Source organism: Macaca fascicularis, chromosome 16, assembly GCF_037993035.2.
Source record: "Macaca fascicularis isolate 582-1 chromosome 16, T2T-MFA8v1.1".
Classification (NCBI taxonomy): Eukaryota; Metazoa; Chordata; class Mammalia; order Primates; family Cercopithecidae; genus Macaca; species Macaca fascicularis.
The window spans coordinates 17,784,797-17,805,712 of NC_088390.1; the positions used below are offsets into that span (position 1 = coordinate 17,784,797).

The window sequence follows — 20,916 nt, forward strand, 5'->3', positions numbered from 1 at the left end:
CAGGGCGCTAGAGTCCTCCCGGGCCTCACCGGGATCCCACCGCAGAGGGCCCCTCCCGCAGGCCGGCGGGAGGGCGGGCGGGGGGCGCGCAGTGGGGCGCGCGGACCGCCAGGGGGTGCTGTCGGGGCGCGCACGGCCCACCTGGCGCCCGGGGCCGCGAGCGAGCGCAGCCAGGCCGCCCGGGAACTTTTTTCCTCGCGCTCTCGCTCTCCTTCTCCCCCCGCGCGTCGCCCGCCCGCCAGTCCGCTCTTCCTGTGCGGAGGGGATCGCATTTCCCCGCGGCACCCGCGGACACCAGGCAGGCCCGGCCGGGTGCGCGGCCAGGGCCCGGTCCCCGCGCCGCCTGCTCCCCGCGCCCCCGGGCGCCGCCCCCGCCCGCGGCTGGGATCCGAGAGACTAGTGGGAGAGCGAGTGCGGCGAAGGCGAGAGGCGAGCCGAGCAGGCCGCCCAGCCCGCGGCCCGAGCGCCGGCGCGAGGAGGGGGCGCCGCGGCCCACCCTCCTTCCTGCCTGGCCGCGGGCCGGCGGGGCCGCCGCGCCCCGACCCCCATGGCCACCCAGGCCTCCGGGCCGCGAAGTCGCAGCGCCAGACCCAGGGCCCCCGAGTGAGCGCGGGCACCGAGGTGAGCAGCGAGCGACGGGGCGCGGGGGGCTCAGTGGACGCTGCCCCGGGGCGGGGGCGGCGCGAGGCGTCGGGATCCTGGGCCGGGTGAGGAGCCGAGGCGGGTTCGGGGACCGAGAGCGCGCGCTGGGTGGAGATGTGGGGTCCGCGGGGTCCTTGCTTTGTGTGGTGTGGGGGGTGCGCGAGGTCACCGGATGGACGTCTGGGGAGCTGCAGGGTGGGGGCGCCCTGCGCCGCGGCTGAGGGTCTTCTGGGGAATGTGCGGCCGGCTGAGGTCGGGTTGGGGCATGGCGCGAGGGGCGAGTGTGGCAAGGGCTCTGCGTGCGCCGAGGCGCGGAGTGTTTGCGGAGCGTAGGGTGGCGACGTGGGGAACATTCGCGCGGCGCCGGGGGCGGAGGGGAGCTTTGTGAGTGCGTCCGAGGTGGGGGGCGGGGAGCTGACTTCCCCATGCGTGACCCGGGCCCGGCGTGGCCGTCGCGTAGGAGTCAGGGCCCGCAGGGGCGGCGAAGGCCGTGCGTGGCGAGATGGGGTGCGCGGGCTCTCTGCGGTGTCCCCACCCGGGCAGCGGCGCCGGGGCCTGTGCGCAGGCCCCGAGGCCGGGCAGGAAGCGGCCCCCGCGACTTGGGGAGCTCTGTAGCGGCCCGGGACGCACGGGCCCTTCGGGGATGACGTCACGGGCGGGGGCCCCGGACACGCGAGCCTGGCACCCCACAGACAGCGGCGCAGCCCGCCGCCCCGCCGCTCTTTTCGAGGTCGGCCCCCCTCTCCCGCGCCTTGAAGGCAGGGAACCCGGGAGGAGGACATGGGGGCCGAGTGCGGCGGGGACAGGGGGTGGCAGGACGCGAGGGTGACATTTGGAGCCTGGTCGCTCCAGGGGCCTCCGTGGTGGGGCAGAGGGGAAGCGAAACACCAGCCAGGCCCTAGGCCGTCGCGGCCACAGCTTCCTGGGGCGCCCGTTTTCCCGGCGAGCAGTTTTCCTTCTTGGGACTCTTGGTCGTTATCCAGTCCACGCAGGGGCCGGAGTGCGGGCTGCAGCGGTGCCCTCCTGCGCGGAGCCCGGGCTGGCGGGGGCGCGGCGGGCCTTGGGCTCTGAATGGATGGGAGCGAGTGTAACAATGCGCCGGTGGGGGCTGGGGGAGGGGAGGCCGCACGCCTGAATGGCGGAGCCGGCCGGGCGCTGCTCCGCGCGCCGCACTCTCTCCCGGGCCGCCTGCCTCGCGGTTTCGGCGGGCCCGGATTCAGGGACCCACTCGGGACCTGCACGGTTCCTCCCACCAATATTGCCCCCCCGCCTCCCCTTTATGTCTTTTCCAACGCAGTAGTGTGTTGAGAATTCAAGGGCATTACATCTGGTTGCAATCCAGTTTCATGCCGCTGCCGGGCTGTTAAGACCTCGCGCTGACGTCAGAGCAGGGGAATTACTTCTTTTTATTTTATCTTTTTTTAGTTGTCTGCTGCCCTGGGAGGAGAGGCGGGGGTGGGTTAGGCGAGCTCTGATGTGGAGGCGCCAGCGTGATGGGAGCCCCGAGCTGGGGGCTCTGCTTCTCTTCCTGCCACTGCCCCCCTCCGTTCTCCATACAAACCTCGTTCTGCTCAGGGTCAGGCCCACCTCAGCTGGGGGGCAGCCCTCACTGCAGACTGAGTGGTGGCCCCTCCCTGCTGACCACACAGCTGGGTTTTCAGAGGCTTCCCTGGGACGTGGCCCTCGGGATCTGGAAGCTGGAAAGGAATCTTCTAGTTTCCCACCCCTCCCCCTCTGACAGGCAAGCCGGTAGGAGCAAGAAGTGGCCTTTTGCGTGACACAGAAGTGGACACAGTCATTCTGATCTCAGGGCAGGCTCAGCCCTATAACTCTGGCAAAAGCTCTCACAAGCAAAAGACTTGGAGAGGAGGAGAATGTATCAAGGCGAGATCCAGGCCCTAGAAGCCAACTGTGGAGTGGGCAAAATAGGACCTTTCCACCAACCTAGCATCCCTCTGGCTTCTATGGAGATAAAGGGAACTCAGGGGTACTGGAGCTGCCTTTCTCTTCCACTAGACTGTGGGGCTCTTGTAGGCAGGGACCCTGTCTTACTCTGTTTATTTTATTTTTGAGGCAGGGTCTTGCTGTGTGGCCCAGGCTGGAGTGCCTTGGCACAAACACAGCTCACTTCAGCCTCAACCTCCGGGGCTCAAGCGATCCTCTAGCCTCAGTCTCCTGAGTAGCTGGGATCATAGGCCCCCAATACCACACCTAGCTAATTTTTAATTTTTTTTTTTTTTTTTTTCCCTAGAGACAGGGGTCTTGCCATGGCTGGTCTTGAAGTCCTGGGCTCAAGCTATCCTCCCTCTTTGGCCTCCCAAAGTGCTGGGATTACAGGAGTGAGTCACTGCACCCAACCTTACTCCTCTTTAGACTCCCAAGCTTAGACCAATGGCTTTCAAACTCTTGCCCGTGACATATAGTAAGAAATACATTGTAGGTAACTACACAGGTCACACTGTATATAGCTGAAACAAAAGTTTACTGAAATAACTCCCTTACTGTCTGCTGGTCTGTGATACTTTTTGTTCTAGTGTATTTGATTTTTTTTAAATTACTCATTGCTACCCACGAAATTAATTTTGCAATCCACTGATGGGTCATACCCAGAATTTGAAAGAAACAGGCCTAGGAAATGAATTTGCCATCTATTCATGCAACAAATGTTCATTGCAACCCTAATAATTCCTGCCATTTTAAACTACTCAAGTAACACTTGGATACTTGGGTGAAAAATGCAAATAAGCCAGAAATATATGTAGTAAAAGTAAAAGTTCCCTTGGCACCCTCCCTGCAGGTAACCCCAGTTAATAGTTTGAACGGGTCCTTCCAGACTTTTTGTTACATATATATGTGTGTATATGTGTATCACATATATATGTGTGTATATGTGCATCATATTGTGTATATGTATCATATATGTGTGTATATGTGTGTATTACATATATGTGTGTATATGTGTGTATCACATATACCAATCCATGCATAGTTTTCTTTTTCCCCAAGTGAGGACACACTGACTATGGGCTCTTACTCGGCAGCTTCCTTTTTCCTCTCTGTTTGTCTTGGAGAGGCTGGTTGTGTGGCAAAGTCCTTCAGGGCAAGTTCTGGGTTGACTCCTGGCTCCACCACATACTGAGCAGGCCGTTTACCTCTCTGTGCCTCAGTGTCCCCATCTTTACAATCAGAGTAACAGTACAGACCTCACGGGACTGAAGTGAAGATGCAGTGAGTTAATCCATATGAAGTTTAGAGCAGTGCTTATGCCAGTAAATGCTGATTGCTGCTCTCATTATTGTATTATTATTGCTATTCTATCTCTATGGCAGCCCATGTTTGAAATGCATTGCTTTGAACAGCTGCCTGTGGCCATGGCATGGGTGTCTTTTTCCTCCCCTATCCAATGTGTGGCTCCACAGGGAGGGAGGAGGTGCAACAGCAATGGTGTGCACAGAGCAGCGTCTCTGTGGGAGAGGCACCTGGGTGCTGGGCCCAAGGGAACAGGGATTTTCCAAGGACCCACTATTTCCAAAGTTCTGTGCTTAATGTCGGGGTCCAAGCAGGAAGCATCCCTGCACTTGACCACAAGAAGGTCACAGCCCAGTGGGTAATTGGGACCCAGCTCATAGCCAAGGCCTTGACCAGAGCTGGGGGCTTCCTGGAGGAGGGGCCTTTGAGCAGGTGCTTCAGGCACGGCGAGGTAAGAATGAGAGGGGCATTCCTGGCAGAGGGAACGCAGTGAGCAGAGCAAGTCTTTGGAGGCTGGAAGGGATGTGGCCTGTGTGCTGTGGCCAAGAGGGGAGGACTTGGCTCAGAAAGAATGGTGGTGGAAGAGGGATGGGCTGTTGCTGGGACCTCCTCACTGGCCTCCCTGCCTCCATCCTGTCCCCTCCCAGGTGCTGGCCAGCAGCACTGTCAGTGATCATTCTAAACCCAGCAGATAACCTCCAGTGGCTCCTGCTGCCTTCTGAATAAAGGTCCCATCTGTAGTTCTTCCCACGCTGCCCAGGGCCATTTCTGGTGTCCTCTGCCTGCCCTGTCCTCATTCAGTCCTGTCCCCTCCAGCCATAGCCAGCACCTCCTTGTTAAGATGTAGCCATGTGCATCCCTGCCTCTGTGCATTGGGCTGGGCTGTTCCTTCCACCTGGGATGCCCTTCACCTTCCTCCCTGCTGCCCCAGACCAAAACAGACGTCCTGTCTCCTCCTCCTCTGACCTCCGAGGCAGTATGAGTCATCTCCCTTTGTCTATACTCGTGGCGTAGCGTTTATCACGGAATTATCGGCAGTTCTGCCAGTGTCTGTCCTCCCCATGAGGCTGGGGCATCGAGGCCTGAAAGCACGTCTCCTTGCTCTCTCCGGCCCAGCGCCAAGGGCGAGGCCTAGAACACAGGACGCTCAGAAATGCTTCCTGGCAGGAGGGCCAGGTGAGGTAGAGAGGGTGAGAGCCCCGACATTGTCTTCGGTGGGCCCCTTTGATCTTTAGCAAGGGCATGCTCAGGTCTGTGTGGATCTTGTGCTGTCAGACTTTAGATGAGTGGGGTGAGGGGCTTGGTGGGGTGGGGGGGGCAGGGGGGGTGGCGGGCAGCTTCCCCAGGCTGCTTCCTGAGGGGGCTGGGAGAAACTGGCTCGTCCTGTTCCCCAGTGATTGAGGCAGAGCTGTGCCCTGTTCCTGGTGGGTCACTGGGGATCTGAGATTGGAATGTGACACCAGGGAGGGGGAGGCAGGGCTGGAGGCTGCCTGCAGGCTGGGGCTTGGCTGGCAAAGGACAGATTTTGCTCCACTGGTTCTTGAACCCATGTGAAGTGTGTGTGTGTGTGTGTGTGTGTGTGTGTGTGGTGTGGGGGGACAGAGCCGGGGAAGGGAGAGATGGGGAAGAGAAAAACATGAGGGCAGAGAGGTGGAGTGGGGGTGGGGGACCTGGGGAGTGGTGAGCAGGGACAGGGAGAGATGGAACTGGGGGGATGACAAGGAGTGAGGGGGAAGTTCCCGCTGCTGCTGTTGCTGGAGAGTATGAAGAGTGTGCTTAGGGCCAGGAAGGAAAGCAGCCAGGCGCATCGGCTCCCACCATCGTCAGCCATGCCTTCCTTGTCTGTCCAGCAGACAACCCGAAGTGTTCTCTTGCTCGGCTCCATGCTGGCACGGCCCCAGACAGGAGCAAGCTTGTGGTCCAGGCTTTGAGGCCCTTGAAGTCTAGGGGCCAGATGGACGATGAACATCTGTTTTTTTTTTTGTTTTTGCTTTTGTTTTGAGATGGAGTCTCGCTGTGTTGTCCAGGCTGGAGTGCAGTGGCACAATCTCAGCTTACTGCAGACTCCGCCTCCCAGGTTCAAGCAATTCTCTGGCTTAGCCTCCCGAGTAGCTGAGATTACAGGCACCCGCCACCAAGCCCAGCTAATTGAGCATCCACTTTCTGCACAAAGTGATCAGGCTTGGGGAGAGAAGGTGCCCAGGATGCTGTGCAGAGGCAGGAGGGAAGGGTGGAGCAGGCAAGCATGGGGTGGGGGGCAGGGAAGCCATTAGGCACTATGGTGGGGAGCCAGGACTGCTGGGGAATCTTCCTTTCCTCTCTGGCCTCAGTCTCATGTATAAATGGGGGGAGGGTGGACTGCTCTTGGACTGATGGTCTGTGGACCCAAGTCACTCACTCCTTGGGTGTGAGAAACCAGGGACCCCGTGGAGACAGCTGATAGAACAGGGGCAGCGGGCATGCTCAGAGCGTCTACAGGCCCATGGTCGGGGGGCTTAAGGGAGAACATGCAGAATCCAGTGGAGCTTGGGTTCGCCTCCTAGAGCTCCCTTCTTGGAGACTGTGCTCATCTGAAAGGAGAGATAGGGTCGGGGTAGGGGAAAGCACTGGATTCAGAATCAGGAAAAGCGTTTGAGTTTTAACTGAAGCATCCCTTGGGCAAGTCACTTTCTCTCTGTGAGGGTCAGTTTCCTCTTCTGTCAAAAATGTGAACGGGCTTTGTTGTAAGCATTAAAGGTGAGCTGCGGCACCGTGGCTCACACTTGTAATCCCAGCCCTTCGGGAGGCCAAGGCAGGCAGATCACTTGAGGTCAGGAGTTTGAGACTAGCCTGGCCAACATGGCAAAACCCCATCTCTACTAGAAACACAAAAATTAGCCAGGTGTGGTGGCCCATGCCTGTAATTCCAGCTACTTGGGAGGCTGAGGCATGAGAATCACTTGAACCCAGGAGGCAGAGGTTGCAGTGAGCCAAGATAGCACCACTGCACTCCAGCCTGGATGAAGGAGACTCTGTCTCAAAAAAAAAAAAAAAAAAAGTGTTGCTGTGTTTTGTGATCTGGAAAGCAAGGAGGTCCTATAGCTTGGGGCCATAAACACAGGCTTTGGGGTCACACCAGCCTGGGTTCAAATCCAGGTACCAGCTGCTCACTGTCAGGCTCCATTTCCCTGCCCTTTAAAATGGGGGTAATAGGCAGGGCGTGGTGGCTCATGTCTATAATCCCGGCAGTTTGGGAGGCGGAGGTGGGTGGATCATTTGAGGTCAGGAGTTCCAGACCAGCCTGGCCAACCTGGTAAAACCCATCTCTACTAAAAATACAAAAACTAGTTGGGCGTAGTGTCACCTGCCTGTAATCCCAGCTACTTGGGAGGCTGAGGCAGGAGGATGACTTGAACACGGGGGGCGGAAATTGCAGTGAGCCAAGATCGTGCTACTGCGCTCCAGCCTGTGTGACAGAGCAAGATTCAGTCTCAAAAAAATAATAATAATAATAAATAAAATGGGGATAATAACAAGCCCCTCCTGGTTGCTGGTGCACAGTTCCTTAGCTGGGCCATCACTGCTGGGCTGTTAGGCAGTTGTTTTTTGTTTTGTTTGTTTGTTTTTTGAGATGGAATCTCGCTCTGTCGCCCAGGCTGGAGTTCAGTGGTGTGATCTCAGCTCACTGCAACCTCCGCCTCCCAGGTTCAAGTGATCGATTCTCCTGCCTCAGCCTCACAAGCAGCTGGGACTACAGGCATCTGCCACCATGCCCGGTTAATTTTTGTATTTTTAGTAGAGATGGGGTTTCACCATGTTGGCCAGGCTGGTCTCAAACTCCTGACCTCATGATCTGCCTGCCTCAGCCTCCCAAAGTGCTAGAATTACAGGTGTGAGCCACCACACCCTGCCTTGGGCAGTTATTTTTATTGCTAAAGTGCTTTGTATGTAGAAGAGATCGCTATTGTTGTTGTTGTTATTATTATTATTATTATTTTGAGCTGGAGTCTTGCTCTGTTGCCCAGACTGGAGTGCAGTGGCTCAACCTCGGCTCACTGCAACCTCTGCTTCCTGGGTTCAAGCAAGTCTCCTGCCTCAACCTCCCTAGTAGCTGGGATTACAGGCACGCACCACCATGCCTGGCTAATTTTTTTTTATTTTTAGTAGAGACGGGGTTTCACCATGTTGGCCAGGCTGGTCTCGAACTCCTGACCTCAGGTGATCCACCCGCCATGGCCTCCCAGAGTGCTGGGATTACAGGCGTGAGCCACCACGTCCGGCCAATTACTATTCTTTTTCCATTCATGCCCGGTCACATCTAAAGGTCACAATGTTATTACCTGTAATAACATTGGCCAAAATGAGGAGTTTGGTGCTTGTTTCTTTTCTAGCCAGGTCAAGGCAGATGGATTGAGTGGGTCTATTTACACATGGGGCAGGTGAGAATTACTAGTTTTCTGGCAAGAGTTTCTGTATGTAAGGGGACTTTGCACCAATGGTGTAGGTGGACCCCAGGAAAGCATCCAGCAACTTGTGACTTCAGTAGCAGTATAACCACAAACTGTCATTCATTCATTCAGTCATTCATTCATTTATAAATCATGTGTGGAGCACCAGGATACTGAGAAAACAGCCATGAATGAGATGCAGCTCTAATGCAGCATAGTGGATATGCATACGTATTTTGGACTTTGCCTGGGTTCAGATCCAGGGTCTACCACTTGTGAAGTTAGCTAAGTTATTTATCTCCTTTACTTGGCTCCATCATCTGTAAAATGTTGGAATTGATAGAATCTACCTCATAGGGTGGTTGTTTGTTCAAGTCCAGCGACAGGTACATAGAAAGTGCCAGAGCATGGCCCTTCCTCCATTGTTGCTTTTATTCCTGCCCTGAAGGATCTCATGGACCAGCTTGGTGCTGGAGGAGGTCACCCTGGCCAGGCTTCTCCGTGAGGGTTGGCATCCAGAAAGGGGTGCCAAAGCTCCCCAACTCCTTGAATCAGACCCTTCTATAGCAATCTAGAGCTGCTTCTCTGCTTGGCTGCTGGGGCCTGATGCTGGGGAGGTCCTGTGAGGCCTTATTCACCTGGGAAAGTCTGCCTCTTGTCTGGCACCAGGTGTGCTTGATTTTAGAAGGAATTTCAGTCCAGGCCAGGCGCCGTGGCTCACTCCTGTAATCCCAGCACTTTGGGAGGCCGAAGCGGGTGGATCACCTGAGCCCAGGAGTTCGAGACCAGCCTGGCCAAACATGGCGAAACCCTGTCTCTACTAAAAATACAAAAAGATAGCTGGGCGTGGTGGTGGGTGCCTGTAATCCCAGCTACTCAGGAGGCTGAGGCAGCAGAATTGCCTGAACCTGGGAGGCAGAGGTGGCAGTGAGCCAAGGTGATCGTACCACTGTACTCCAGCCTGGGCGACAGAGTGAGACCTTGTCTCCAAAAAAAAAAAAAAAAAAAGGAATTTCAGTTTCAAGTATGAAAGCAAAAGGTGTTTCCTAATTGAGTAGTCCTCACCAGCCGGAGGGAGCAGGACTGCCTGCCTCTGTGTGGACCTTAGGCAGGTCCCTCAAGCTCCCTGACCCCATTTCCTCCTTCATCAAAAGGCGAAAGTAACAGTACCTACTTCATAGTTTTGTTGTTAAGAGGATCAAATGAGATAGGGCCTCTAAAGCACTTAGCCAGTCCTGGGCACAGAATAGTGTGCTTAGTAAATATTGTGCCTATTAGTGATAATCAGAATTCTCAGACAATGTAAAGTAAAAACTTTGAAAGATTTCTTAGGAGCTACAGCTTCATAGAGATGTGAAGTTGTAAACCTCCCACCAGCCCAAGTGGACAAAGAATTGTTACAGCAGCTAGAGAGACGGGAGGCCCAGAGAAGCTTAACTCCTGTAGCAAAGTCACCCAGCAGTCTGGCTTGGGGTGGGAGGGGCTGGGGAACCAGAGCTGGCTTTCAGTCTGCTGCTCTCTGGTGCTTTGATAGTGATTCTTTCAGCAAACAGCTATGGGCAAACAGCATTGATACACAGCGGAGGTCACATGGGCCTGTCTTCTGGAAGCTTCTGTTCTGATAGGGAAAATAAAATTTCTACATGATTATGATAAGAGGTAAAATAAAATCACATGTTCTATTAGAAGGGTAAAGTCGTGTATTCATTCATTCAAGGGGGCTCTGTGCCAGGCTGGGGAGCAGTGGGTCTCATTCGGGGGTGATCTTGTGTCTCAGGGGACACTGAGCCATGTCAGGAGACATTTTTGGTCGTTTCAGCTAGGGAGGTGCTGCTGGCATCTAGTGGGTAAAGGCCAGGGATGTTGCTAAACATCCTACTGCACATGGCAGCCCCTGGAACCACACCATCAGCTGGCCCCTGATGTCTGTGTGCTGAGGGGTTGAGATGAGATCCCTGCCTTGAGAAGCAGCAGTGGCCAAGCAGATGGAGCCCCTGTCCGTTTGAAGCATATAGCGTGGTAGGTGAGCAGACATTACAGAAATGATTGCCTAGAGATGGATTTATTTGTAATGTGAGCTATGAAGGAAAAGGTAGCAGGAAGAAAGAGGGATGTGGGCCTTTCCACTCCTTCAAGGGAGGGCCTTTGGGGAGGTATTTCCAGCCGAGGGCACAGCCCAGGCAAAGGCTCAGAGGCAGAAAATGCAAGGGTGTGTTGTGGGTGGGGAGGCTACCAGGTACCTGGTGTGTGCCTGGGGAGAAGTCAGAAAAAGAGCTGGCCTCGGGGGACCCAGGAAGTGGCTTCCAGAGGTGGGGAGAAGGTAAAGGAGAGGACTAAACCCTTTAGTCTGGTTTGAGGGAACTCCAACCCTCAGCATGTTGTTCTCTGGGGGATCGAGCAGGGCCAGGTGGGCGGTGGGAGCACCCTAGCCCCAGGTGCTACCCTCCAGCCTGGGGCCCAGCCTTTTCCTTTTCTCTTGTTTGCAGCCTTCTGATAGGTGGGAAAGAGAAGCAGGAAAAAAGAGAGAGAGCAGAGGAAAAACAATATTTTCATTTCAAACACAGATAGGGGTGGGGGAGGCGGGAAGGAATCTGGTTTATGTTACCTTTGAGACAAGCACAGAAAATCCCCACCGTGGCCCAAAATAGCACTAAAACAGACGTTTTGCCAAATCAGACTTAATTGAGTGGCTCTCTTCTTGACTCCAGCGGGATGTGGACGGAGCTGGCTTTGTTCCCTTGGGGTGACACTGTCCTCTGGGGCCACTGCCCTGGCTAATTAAACTGAGAGGACCTGGTCTCCCAGGCAGGACAGGAGCCTGGGGAGCTGAACTTGACAGCCCTTGGCCTCTGCCTGAGAGGGCCAGAAATGGTTACAGGGGTTGGGAAGGTGGGGGGTTCCTGACAGGAGGGCCAACTGAGTGAAGGCATTGGTGGGAGAGGCCTGGTTCCTGTAATACGTGAATATCTGTCTCTTTGGATGCTGAAAGGGATCAGGAGAAAAGCCAGCATTGAGTGCCTACTGTTGTGCCAGGCATTGGGTGGTCCTCGCTAAGTCTTATCAACTGCCCTATATTCATTATCAAGGAAACTGAAGCCCAGAGAGGTTAAGTGATCTGCCTGAAGTCACAAAGCAACCAAGTGGCAGAGCTAGGATTAGAAATCATATCCGCAGGCTCCAAAGCCAGGCCCTGCCTGCTGCTTACCCCCTTCCCCATGTTAGTCACTCATCCATTCGGGAGCTAATTCCTGGCTATGAAATAATACTGTGACCTTGTGGGAAGTGAAGGCTTGTAGTCAGACAGCCATGAGCTTGGCTTCTGACCAGAGCAGTTTGTCTTTTCATGGCTTTCTTCCTGAGCCTTCTCTTTCCTCATCTATCAAGTGGGCATAATCATGCCTTTATCCTGGAGTTGCTGTAAGGGTTAAACTCAGCATAGAAGGGGATGAAAGGGGAAGGAGGAGGTCCCTGGGCCACCCAACTTGGCAGGGTGCAATAAAAGAGTCCTGGGTAGAGGGAGCCAGACAAGATTGCAATATCTCTCTGCCTATCAGTGTTGGGTTTCTTTATTTGAAAGGGGAGAGAGGGCAGACTCTGCTCTGCAGGTAGAAAAGGTGGTGTGGAATGCAGGTATTTATTTTTCTCTGCCTGTGAAAGCCCCATTTTTGCTCAGGCTGTGTAGGGCTTCCCGACGCTGCCATGGGTGCACACATCTGCACACTCTGGGGTGCCTGCCATGCAGAGGCGTCTGCCCAGGGTGGGCACTGAGGGCATCCACCATGTGATGCCCCCATGCAGCCGGTAAGCTATCATCACAGCACCTGGGGTACCTGGGAGTCCCCAGAAAGAGTGAGGATGGGTGAGGGCCATGAAACAAGGGCATCATTCCTCCACCTCCTCTGATCAGGCCCTCCTGGTCCCATTCATATCCTTATCTCCTGGCAGCCAGTGGTTGCTGGGAAGGCAGGGGCAGCCTTCCTGATTGACAAACAAAACAAGCTTGCTCACAAAAGGAGAGGGGAGGCTGGCTGGGCCTCTCCAGTTCCCCTCCCCCTGCCCCAGGCATCTTTCCTGCTCCACCCAACTGGCACCCTACATTCTAAGATGCTGCTAGGGGGCTCCAAAGCCATTGTCGATGGTCAGGCCACCCAGGCTAGGAGCCCCTTGCACTGGGGAGGTGGATTCAAGGAGTGATGGGGTTGCCATGAGGCGGGGCTTGCTGCAATGGCCGCCCCTCCTTCCCTTCAGCTGCCTGGGCAGGCAGCTTGGAGAGGAAGCCAGGCGGCAGGTAGCTGAGAAAGACATCGGATCCAGGGGGAGCAGCAGAGAAAGCAAACAAACAGGGCTTTGTGTGGCTGCAGATTGGCGGCTCAGAAGGGAAGCCAGGCCTGTGGTAGGGGGAAGGGAGAGGAAGGAACGGGAGACCAGGCCATTGCTTTGGGCCGGACGGAGATCGGCGGCTGGACCAGCCCGGGCTGGGCGGCCGGGAAGTAGGGAGTGCTACTCCGTGTGGACAGGCATCTGGAGTCACAGCCTGGCCGAGTCCCAGCTCTGCCACTTCGCTCCTTAACAGATCTGGGCATGTTTGCCCACCTAATCTGGCCAGTCATTCACACGTAGGACTCGCTCGCGTAGGAGGAGAGTCACCTGTCCTGGCCCAGTCAGTGTCTGCTCTCATCCTACCCTTGCCCTGTCACTGCTGGGAGGACACAGAATCAAAGGGATTCAGGGTCTCCTGGGAGGGCAGAGACTTCTGCTTAGCTCTGTGGGCACTTTGGAGGCTTTGACCGGGGAGGCAGCCGTGCTGAGGGGAAACGGGTTCTCTGCCCAATAACGGATGCCTGAGGTGTAGGTGGGCAGAGGCTGGCATCAGGCCCCTAAGCCAGAGAAACCAAACTGCTCCCTCCTCGTCGCGGTGGGGACGCACGAGGTGCGGGGAGGAACATAGCCAGGAAGACGGGCCTTCCTGTGGGGAGGGAGGGGCATCTTTTCTGGGGTGTGTGTCACATTCTGGATCCCAGCGAAGGCAGCCCCCAACGTGGCCCACCTCTCAGGGAGCTGGGAGGGCCCGGGCCTCGAGGAAAGGCATAGGTAGGAACTGTCAGGCCAAATGCCCGGGCAGCTCCACGCTCGCCTCCGAGGCCATTTCCTTTCCTCTCCCCGACCTCGAGAAGGGGCGGCGAGAGGGCAAATGCCCGCGCTTCCTGCTGGTCCCGCCCCTCCCCGCCCGCGGCGCCCACCATCTTGGCCGCGCCGGAGCCTTCTCCGCGGCGGCGTCCCACAGGCCGCGGTAGGGGCCCGCGACGCCGACGCCGGGGGGGGTCCCGGGAGCTTAGGGGCACAGAGGCCAGGCTGGGGGCGGGGCGGGGCGGGCCGCTCGCGTCGCCATGGCAGCGCCTGGCCCGGCATGCTTCGCGGGGCGGGGCGGGGTGCCGAGGCCCCGCCCCCTGATGGAAGCTGGGTCTTTTTCCGGGAACGCCGGGGCTTCCAGTCCCAGTGCTGCGGCCGGCGTTTGCGGGTCACCGGGCTAGGCGGCGCACATCTCTGAGCCTCGCTCTTCCACTCCCTGGATGTTTGGGGAGAATGAAAGAGAACCTGTGCGTGTTAGCCTCGGGACGGGCTCTGCTCACCGAGCCCGGCAACCCCACGGCAGGGTCCTCGGGAAGCCGCTTCCGGGGGCCAGGATAATGGGGAGGCTGGACTCCTACCGCTCCTGCCGCTTGGGGGCTATTGAAAGTGTAGGCCAGGCGGCGCCTCACCTGCAGTGTCTGGGTCTCGAACTCTTCTCCAGGACTGCCCATGGTTCAGTCAGGACCTACCCTTTGCCCTAGGGTCGGAGAAAGGAGGGGCCCGGGAATGCACACCTCACACGGTCCAGGCCTGGACCCTGCAGCCCCGGCCGGCCTCCCTCCAGCCCAGGAGCACTGGCCTCCCCTAGTTGGCAGTTGTTGGACTGTCTGGCCGGGAGGCACATTCCTACCTTCTGAGCTCGGGCACCCCGCCTGCCCTGGGGCAGCCTCTTCCAGAACTTTACTGCCAACCCAGCCCTGCCCTTCTGCCAAAACTGCCCTGTCCCCACCCGGCCTTCTCGTGCCCTAAGTCCCTAGTTACTCACTGCACAGCCACAGCCGCCTTCTTTCCCCTAGTGTCTCTCTTTTTTTTTTGAGCCAGAGTCTCCCTCTGTTGCCCAGGCTGTAGTGCAGTGTCGTAATCTCCGCTCACTGCAACCTCCGCTTCCCAAGTTCAAGCGATTCTCCTGCCTCAGCCTCACGAGTAGCTGAGATTACAGGCACTCACCACGGCTAATTTTTTTGTATTTTTAGTAGAGACGAGGTTTCACCATGTTGGCCAGGCTGGTTCCAAACTCCTGATCTCAAGTGATCCTCCCACCTTCGCCTCCCTAAGTACTGGGATTACAGATGTGAGCCACCATGCCCGGCCTCCCCTGGTCTCTTAAGAAGCACCCTCTGTCACCTCCTACCTGTACTGAACAGGCAGCTAAATTGAATGTTGGCCTTTGGGTCTCCAAAGGGAGGCTGTGTGCTGGTTGAGAGGCAGTCCTTGTGCCTTTCTCCCTCCTCATCCAGGGCACATGCACAAAGAGGCTGAGAATGGGCTACAGTTGCAGCAGAAGAGACTCAGGGCTGCCATTGAAAAGAACTTCCCAGTCCTGAGCATTTTGTTCTTAATGAAATTGTCAGATTATTGATATATTGGTTGTAGAAATATCCAAAAATACAGGAAAAAAGTAAAAAGTACCTTATAATCCCACCAGCAGAATGTAACTACTGTCAACATAACTTTCTGTAGATGTATGATAAACCACTTATGATACATCTATGGAGTCATGCTATATATTTGGTTTTGTAAGGCACTTGGTGGTTTTAATAGCTTTTTTCTCACTATAAAAGGAGGACAGGCTTATTATAGACTTTTGGAAAATATGACAAATTAAAAAAAATTCACCCATACTCTCAGTCTCCAAAGGCAGCCACAGTTGTCTTCCTTCAACCCCCCCACCACCCGTTCACAGGGTTTTTCGCTTTGTGTTTTTTGTCTGTTTAGGTATGCCATCATTACTCCTGTATATACCAGTTGATATTTCGCTTTTCTCACTTAATGCTATTTAAGATGCTCCTGAACCACGTTCTTGGGAGAACTTCCGAGATGAGGCAGACATTTCTGGGGGTGATTTGTTGGACTGGCTGTTCACTTTCTGAGTTTGTCCTCTCCCTACCTGTAGCCCCCCAACAGAGTCCTTCCCCATTGCCACTAAACAATAATATGCAGCTTGGGTCAGGGGGTCCTGCTTGCTGGGGGCCCAGGAGGCTGCCTAGTGTGGACAGGGACATGCAAGACTTATGGCCCGATGCTGAGATCTGGGCTCCAATAGGAAGGGGCTTTACTCTGGCCCAGATATGCCAGGTTTCAGGGAGGTCTCAGAACTTGGCCTTATCCTCATTCGGGGCCTCCTTTGCCTGGGCACACTCAGACCTGAGGCCCCTTGTCGATCATGTGACCCGCCTTCTGCTTTGACTTCCTAGGAGTTGGTTTCTGTTGCCCTTGGCTCCTCAGCCCCTCTTCTCCAGCCTCTCTCTGGAGGCATGCAGGCCTGGCACCAGTACAGCCTCCCTCTGCCCAGCTGCCCCTCGGCCCTAGCTACAAGCTGCCCTTGCTCCCACCCATCCTTACGGCCAGGCCTGTCTCTTCTCCCCCATTCCAGAACAGTTCAATTCTAACACATCCAAGCCCTGCGTGAAACAGGCCTTGGGAAATCACAGTTGCCAGGGACGGATTGGCATTTAAAAGGCATCCAAGGCTTCGGGAAACAAACTGAAGAGACAAGAGGATGCAGGGCCCTGTCTCAGAGCAGCAGCTGGATTTATTGGATGGAAAAATCACAGAATGCCCCTTTCCTCGGGAATAACAGCCCTGGCCGAGGGGCAGCGGGTGTGGCATGGGCACTCCATGCCCTGCCTGGCCACCACCTGCCGTCACCGCTGTGTCCTCTCAGAAATGAAAAGATGAGGGAGGGACATTGTCAGCCTGCAGCCAATGGCCCTGTAAATTCTATTCTCTTAACAGGTTTATTCAGTTATAAAATATTTAAGACCTGTTTCACTTTACCTGTATCCAGGAGGCAGCCTGTTTGGGGCCGAGATTGATGTGCTGAACATGATTTATTTATCTGAATTTGCTCTTGTGGTCTGGGCGTTACCTGGGTGTGGAATTTAACCAAGTGACAAGATGGGTTTGCGTGTGTTCTTGAGCTTGGGGGGGTGTGTGTGTGTGTGAAAAAGTGAGTTTGTGTTTGTGTACACGGTGGGGGGTTGCTGTCAGGTGGCTTAGGTGTCTGTGTTTGTGACTGGGACCACTGTGTGGTTGTGTGTGTGTGTGAGTTGGGGAAATGAGCTGAGGGTATGGGTACTCACACACCAGGCAGAATTCACAGCAGGTCACACGTTCTTTGTGTGCTGGGAGCACCTCTGTGTGCGGCCGAGTAGCTCTCTGTGTGCATGTCCCGTGGTGTGAGGCCTGTTCTCTCTCACCCACTTGTCGTCATTGGTGGGGCACTGCGCACTGACTGAGTTGCTGGGGCATCTGCTTTTCCATCCGGCCCTGAGTGAGCACTGACAACACCTGACTGTCTTCCAGCAGAACTGGGCCTTCCTGCCCTGCAGCCCAGAGACTAGAGGGAATTTGGTGATCAAGGTGGTCCAGGCCCACGGCCATAGCCCTAATGCAAAGCATGGCTCCTACTCCAATGCTCTGCTCTGGGGTGACCCTGCCCCTCCCTGGGCTTGTTTCCTCTTCTGCTGCACAGAGGGCAGGCGCCCAGGTCCCTGTGGCTGCTCTCACACACAGGCTTCTGGGTGGCTCATGGCAGGCTTAGAGTATTGAGCTGGGGTTTGTCTCCTGCCACTCAAGAGTTGAGTCCCACCAGGACTCAAGAACACCAAGGAATGATGGGAAAATCCCCGCTGTGGGGCCCAACTCTGGATTCTGGGCATTGTCTCTGCCCGCTGTCTAGGCCCAGCCCTGGCCCAGTGGTCAGGAAAGTGGCAGGCAACCCTATTAACAGCCCTCGGTCCTCCCCTCCCCCCACGCCCCTTTGTATTGAATGTGTCTGTCACTACTTTCCTAATGAGGCTGCTGAGGGCCCCCGTGAGGCAGATACCTTTGCAGACCGGAGGTGAGGGGGTGGGCCAGCCTCAGGGTCAGGCCAGGAAGGGGAGCTGAGCCCTTCGCCTGCCTGCACCTCTGAGGCCAGCTCAGCTGTGAAGTCATTGAGGCCCCGCTCAGCCCCTGAGCCAGCTGTGAGCAGGCACGAGAGCTTGAGGAGGTAGGAAAGCTCATCCCAGGCACGGAGTTTTCTTTGGCGCTGTGACTCTATAGTAGTAATATTTCCACCTAGTCGACATCTATGTTTGGAGGCCTACTGTGTGCCAGGCACTGAGATCAGCCACGATCTGGATGGACACACAAAATCCCTGCCCTTGAGGGAGGTATAGCCAAAGGAAGAACGATATTAATCAAATAATCACGTGATTTGAGTCATGCATTCATGCATGGGAATGCAGGCGGATCACAAGCCAAGACAGAGTCCAGGCAGAGCTTCTCTGATGGAGACAGGGAGTCCTGTGCCTAGACTGGGGGCTGATCCAGGCACTGGGTAAAGGCTCAGCAGGGACTGAAGGAATCAGGAGACCCAGATTCTTGCTGTGTGGCCTCAGGCAACTGCCCACCTTCTCTGAGCTCCTAGGGGCTGGCATCTTCCTTCTGGCTTCCGTCACCTCTGAGTGGAACTCCGGCAGTATGTGTCTCCTCTTCCGTGCTTTTTGTGCTCCCTGCCAGGGCCCTCAAGACATCTGTCGGCAACATCCTTGACTTTGGAATGCTGGAGGCACTGCCCCAGGGAATGCCTGGAGCCAAGCACAGCACCGCTGCCTCAGGCCCCACCTGCCAGTTCCTCTGAGCCCTTTTGCTCTCACAGAGCCACCTCCTGGACTGAAGAAAGCCTGGAAGACATGAAATTGAAGAATTAGTCCCCTATTTTCCCCAAAAATTGTAGAGAAAAGCATTTATTCATGAATTCACTCGTTCATTTGCTTGACTAGTGTTTCCTGAACACCTAGTAATTGCTGGGCGCATTGCACTCCATGTTGGACTGAGATGGCAAAGTGGTGGTCCTCCTGCTACGTCCTGCCCACAGACCTGTTTTGAAAGCCCATCCATTGTCAGGGGCGGGGGGAGAGGGGGAATCAAATCAATTGCCAGTGAGTAATCGTTGAGTGACTTCATTTCCAATTTCCAGTTTACATTTCTTCTGAATTATTCTACCCTGCTTCCTCCGACCACAGTTGGTGGCGCTGGCTACTGTCTGCCGGGTAGGATGGCCCACCCAGCCCACCAGCTGGTCCCATTTCCCACCACCCCACCCCACCCCGTGCCTCTCCTGGCCATGTCACACATGTTAGTGTGGCTTCCTAGTTATGAGCCCAGCCTCAGGAGCCAGACTGCCCAGGTTCAAAGCTCACTGTGGCTTTGGGAACTCGGGTGTCCCCCTCCAAGCCTCAGATTCCTCTTGTGTCAAATGGGATCACAAGGGCAAGTACCCACTACTCCTGGGGCTGTTGGGGAGATTAAGTGAGAGAATTTATGCTAAATCCTTAAAACTCACATAAGCCTTGGCTGCTATCGTTGTTGAATAAATGAACCACTTGCAGGCTCAGGCCGGGGCTGTGTGTCACATGGCACCTCCAGGCCTCAGTTTCCTCAGCTGCTGCTTTGGGAATGCACATCTCTAGGTTGGGCCTCCTCCCTCGCCCTCCAAAGACCTATTCTTGAGGCCTGGGCCCTGTGAAACCTCCGGCTCTCGGAGGCAGCCTGGAGTCCCAGAGACTAGGTAAGGCCCCGCGGCCCCGCCTCCTGTCGCCCGGCCCCAGGCGGGACTGCCCCGGCGGGCCGCGGGCTGGAGGCGCGGCTCCCAGCTCCGGGCTCCAGCGGCCGCGCCCCGCCGCCCCTCGGCGCTCGCGCGCAGCCCCTGCGGGGGTGGCCGCCATCAAAGCGTCTTCTCGTTCTTATGCTAATGAGCCCCATTAAAGCTTAATGGCTGCGAACGCGCGGGTTTAATTGCACCTGCCCGGGCCGGAGGCGCGGCGGGCCGCGGAAGCAGCTGCGCGCCGGCCCGGACGGCCTTAATTACCTGGAAAACGACGCCCGGCGGGGAGGGAGGGGAAGGGAGGGAAGGAGAGAGCGGGGGGCCTCCGCGAGGCTGGGCCTCCTCCGCCGAGGCCGCAGTCCGGCCCCGCTCGTCCTCGGGGCGCGGCGCTGCGCGGGAGAGGCTGGCGTGGCGAGTTCGTTTCATTAATTTATCGCCCTGCCTCGGCGGAGACCCGCTTGCCCGCGCCCCGGAGTTCAACCGCGCCGGCCTCGTGCTCCCCCGCGCCGTCCCCCGGCCATCTTGGGCTTGGCATTCGAGGCCCTCCGGGACCCGCTGCTGCCACTGACCCAGTGCCACCCTCTTCTGCACGAACAATAATAATGGTGGTTGCACACTACATGCCAGGCGCTCTGGAGGGTTGAATGTGACCTCGCAGAGACCCCAGCTGCCTCATCTCGGCCTTAACCCCGTTCGTCTTTAGAAGCTGGTACCGCTATCTGCAACAAAGGTCCCTCTCCTCCCTCTCTCATCCTCCCTGAAACCCCACCTCTGCCCCTCCAACAAGATCAGCCTCTGTCCTGGGATGGGGATGGGGATGGGGATGGGGATGGGGATGGGGATGGGGATGGGTCTGGGCCCTTTGTTGAGGGGTAGGCTAGCCCGTGGTGAAGGTTGTCTGGATGTGTTCTCCCTCCGGACTGACATTTCACTGAGGCCAGTCTGTCTGACTGCCTTATCTCTGCATGCCATCTCCCTGGGGATGGCCCTGGGGTTGTGGGAGCTGCAGTGCTGCCCTGAGCCTTCTGCCTAGACAGGGGGCCGTGAGACTGATGGGAACTCAGGGAAACCTTGAGACCTAATGGTATTCTCTGTGGGACTTCCCTGTGCTCCTCCCCACCCCATCAAGTGATCCTGGGATAGGCGCCTGCCACTCCTCCTCTCTCCCTCATTCCCTCCTCTCACTCTTCTCTTTTTGCAGAGGGAAGGAAAACAGGGAAGAGGGAGTAGGCAGACTGCTCATGCAGTTTTTAAATGGTCCCCTTTCCTTCCCCTCTCTCTTCCATGTCCCTGTGTACCCAGCCCTTCTTTTTTCTTTCTTTGTAGACAGTGTCTTGCTCTGTTGCCCAGGCTGGAGTGCAGTGATGCGATCATGGCTCACTGTAGCCCTCAACCCCTGGGCTCAAACAACCCTCCCACCTCAGCCTCCCAAGTAGCTGAGACTACAGGTGTGTATCACCCTGCCTGGTGGCCCCTCCTTTCTGCCCTTTCCAGTCCCATCCCTCCTCCCTCTGTGTGTCTCAGAGACCAAAGCCTAAAGCATTGCACAGTGCCCACTGGGAGGCCACCCAGCCCTGGTCCTGCCTGTGTCAGGCAATGCTGAGAGCACAGAGGGGAGTCAGACTTGGGCTCTGCTCTCCAAGGACTCCAGTCTGG

The 20,916-nt window shown here is 56.3% G+C and overlaps 1 protein-coding gene and 1 long non-coding RNA gene across 4 annotated transcripts in view; one reads left to right on the forward strand and one right to left on the reverse strand.

Moving 5' to 3' along the window:
* Positions 1-268: 268 nt before the first annotated feature.
* Positions 269-20,916, forward strand: part of RAI1 (retinoic acid induced 1) — a 192,844-nt gene continuing 172,196 nt past the window's right edge. For all 3 annotated transcript variants that reach the window (XR_012425321.1, XM_065532291.1, XM_065532292.2), the window contains exon 1: positions 269-621. The gene's annotated coding sequence lies outside the window, so the exon portion shown is untranslated. The remainder of the gene's footprint in view (positions 622-20,916) is intronic.
* LOC141408761 (uncharacterized) overlaps positions 15,176-20,916 on the reverse strand; it is a 28,462-nt gene continuing 22,721 nt past the window's right edge. Inside the window, exon 2 of the long non-coding RNA XR_012425334.1 lies at positions 15,176-18,337. This is a non-coding gene — a long non-coding RNA (uncharacterized lncRNA). The remainder of the gene's footprint in view (positions 18,338-20,916) is intronic.